This window comes from Corapipo altera, unplaced genomic scaffold, assembly GCF_003945725.1.
Source record: "Corapipo altera isolate COAL_440 unplaced genomic scaffold, ASM394572v1 228, whole genome shotgun sequence".
In the NCBI taxonomy this organism is placed as follows: Eukaryota; Metazoa; Chordata; class Aves; order Passeriformes; family Pipridae; genus Corapipo; species Corapipo altera.
The window spans coordinates 56,609-60,343 of record NW_020885068.1 but is presented as its reverse complement, the minus strand read 5'-3'; positions in this window follow the sequence as shown (position 1 = coordinate 60,343).

Sequence of the window (3,735 nt, the reverse complement as noted above, 5' to 3'; positions counted from 1 at the left end):
TTTTTCCCTTTCCTTTTTCCTTTTTTCCCTTTCCTTTTTCCTTTTTTTCTCTTTTCCTTTTTCCCTTTTTCCCTTTCCTTTTTCCTTTTTTTCTCTTTTCCTTTTTCCCTCTTTCTTTCTTCTCCATATCACAGAGTCATCCCTGCAGGATTCAGGATAAGCCTCCCTCATCCCACTTCTCCTTGTCTTTGCAGCCAACAGGCCGGGCCTGACCTACGAGCAGGTCCTTCGGGGCGACATCTCCTCCCACATTCTGGACAACCTCCAGGAGGACAGGGAATACAAGGTCATCCTCTACGCCGTGCACCCCCAGGGGCCCAGCCAGCCCGTGGCCGCCCTGGGCAGGACAGGTAAGGGCATGGAAAAACCAGGCCTTGGCGCAGCTAAACCCAGTTTTAACCCAGGGTTGCGTTAAATCCGAGGAATCGCCAGGTTTGAGTTTAAGGAGTTATAAAAGGTGTGATGGAATTGCTTTTATCCCCTGGGTTTTAATGATGGCAAAATGAGAATTTTTTTAATGTAAATTAAGAGGTTATTTTATGTAAATGATCAGACAAAAGACCTTATTTATTTATTTATTTATTTATTTATTTATTATATTATTTATTTATTACATAATATAAATGCTAAAAATCTGCTTTTTAGAGGATAATAGAGGGTAAAAGAGGAACAAAGCACAGCCTCGAGCTGTGCCAGGGCAGGGGCAGGTTGGACATCAGGAAGGAATGTTTTCCATGGAGAGTGCTCAACCACTGGAATGGGCTGCCCAGGGAAGTGGTGGATTCTCCATCCCTGGAGGTGTTTAAGGACAGACTGGATGTGGCATCAGTGCCATGGGCTGGAAACCACGGCGGGGTTGGATCAAGGGTTGGGCTGGATGATCTCAGAGGACTTTTCCAACCCGGCTGATTCCATGATTCCATGAATCTACACACATCCACCCCAAGAAGGGTGATAACAGAAGAACCTGCCTGGACTTTCCTGGTATGAAGTGACTGACTCCAGGCCAGCTCCCAGCTTATCTGTCCCATCAGACTTCCCAAAGCAGGGTGTATGTATCCAAAAGTCAATGAACCAGGGTGGTTTTGGCATAATTAACGAGGAGACAACTAACGAGGCTCCAACAGTTGATCCTGCACGATGGCTTGGTTGGATTTTAGGTCTTGGCAAGATGGATCTATCCTGCCACAGCTTGGGAGGGAGGTCTGGGCTCTGCCAGGCCTTGGTTTGCCCTCACGTTTTGCCCCCACGGGTGAGGTTGGTGCCCAGAGACCTCGGGCCTGGAGCGGTCACAGGTTGGGTTTCCACCTCTCAGGCAGGGCAGGACACCCTGGAAATCCCTCCCACGGAATCGTTAAGGCTGGAAAAGCCCTCTGAGATCATGGAATCCAACCGTTCCTCCAGCGCTGCCTCGTGTCCCCGAGTGCTACATCCATAGGGATTTGAAATCCCACCAGGGATGGGGACTCCACCCCTTCCAATGCCTGACCACCCTTTCCACGAGGAAATCACCCCAAATATCCAATCTAAACCTCCCCTGGCACAACTTGAGGCCGTTTCCTCTTACCCTGTCCCTCGTTCCCTCGGAGTGGAGCCCGAATCCCACCCGGTTCCTCTTTCCCAGGGATTTCCCTCAGACAACCGAGGCTGGTTCTGGTTCTCCCACCAGAGCCAGCAAAGTCCTCCCTCTGACAAGTGGTTTTTCTTCCCTGTCCTCCTTCCAGTGAAGCTCCTGCCTGTGGAAAACCTCTGGCTGCAGAACGAAACCACGGACACGCTCCAGGCGAGGTGGAGCCCGGTCCGGGGAGCAACAGGATACAGGCTCACCTGGACATCAGCAGGTGGGACACAGGGATGGGGATGGATGCAGGGGGTGGAGAAAAGGGAACTGGGAAGGCATTGGAAGCACCAGCACATTCATTGTCCAGCTGTGGAAACAGGAAATCAGGTTTTTTTGGGAGTGGAGATCTCAACTAGCAGCTTCCAACGGGGAGTTCTGCCGTGGAATTCGATGGGAAACGGTCCTGGATGCAACAATTCCCGTTCATAAAGTGGGCTGATGGATCCACAGCCTCGTTCCATGGGATTAGTGTGGGATTTCCCGGAGCTGGGTAACCTTGGGAAGTGTTTAAAGCTGGGAAAATACTCTCTCGGGAGCTTTGGGGTCACCCTGAGCTTTGGGGTCACCCCGAGCTTTGGGGTCACCCCTCTTTTGGGGGGACAGACTGGAAGTGCCCGTGGTTATTTCTGTTCTCTCCGTGGCACTAAACTTCCCTTCATCCCCACAATCCTCATTTTTTAGGGAGATTTGGGTGTTCAGAGCTGGATCTGAGTTTACAACTTGAGCTTCTTCTCCCCCTGCCCTGAACCCAAACGGGTTTTCAGGGTTGTTGTAGAGTCAGAAATTCGGGTTTGATGGCATTTTTTTGGCCTTGGGAGGTGGGTGTTTCCCTGGCTCAGGGCTGAGATGGGATGTCAGGACACCAGGCTTGGAATAACCAGCACATTCCCTTCTGGATGGGATACAAGGAGACGTCTCCCACAGGGAGAGTTGGGGATGGTTTGGTTGGAGAACAGCTCCAAAAAGGTCACCAGGAGGGGAAAAATCTTTATGGGGAAGACATAAAACTGCTTTTATTGCTTTGCAATCCACTTCCCTCTGGAAAAAAAAGTCATGGCATGTCCCAAAATCCAGCTGGTTTCCCAGTTCATGTTTAATATCTCTGCTGGGAACGGAGCACGTGTGCCCAGCCTGGAAGATTTTTGGGATAGGGGCACCCTCAGATGAAGCAGGAACGGCACATCCCTTCCAGTCTGGATTTTCTCGTTCACCTGGTACCAGTTAATCCCAGTTCCAGGCGTGCTAAAATCCCAAGGGGCAGCCCACTCTGGCCTCTGGATCCTCTTCCTGTCCCGGGGCCGTGCATTAGGGATGCAGGGATGTCGGGATCCGGGCACTTTCTGCCCATCCCAAAGCGCTGGAGGGGGTTTAATTTTATATTTCTTTGATTATTAAGACGGCGATTAAATAAATATAAACGGTCCGAGCTGTGGGAGCGGCTCCAAGAGGGAGGTGGGAGAAGGGGGATGGGGCTCAGGGAGCAGAAGATGGGAATGTGGCACCCTCCAGTGTCCGAACTGGAAAAGGCACCTTCCCCTTCCCAAAAATTCTGACATCCCGCTGCCGCCGGCACCTCCCGGCCCCTGGGAAACAGGGATTAGGCTTTAGTTCTTCTCCTGCCACGCTGGGAGGTTTAACTGAGCCGGGTTTAAGCCCCAACAAGGACTAAATAAGGAGAAAATGGGGTTTGAGGCATCGTTTTGCTCCAGGGGGAGAAAGGCAGGATGATCCCAGCACGGAGTCACCCGGAGCGTGGACTCTCTTTTGGGATGACTCACACCCCCAGATGTGCCCGTTGGTGGATTTTATGGGATTTATTCCCTCTATCCTGCAAAGCCCTGACTTGCCTTGATCTGTTGGTGACCAGTGAGGTTTCCCTGGGTTGGTTATTCCTGCCTTCCCTTCCCAAGGATGGTCCTCCTTGATCCATCCCAAGGGAACCCAAACAGCCTTTCCCTTCCCAGAGGGCAGCATCCAGGACGTGGATGTTGCAGCACCTACAGCCACTCCATGATCCAGGGGCTGCATCCCTTGGGAATGTCGATGGATTGGTGCTGAGGGACCACCTGTGGGACCACCCACAACCCCATTTGTGTTTTTTTTCCCGGATTTAT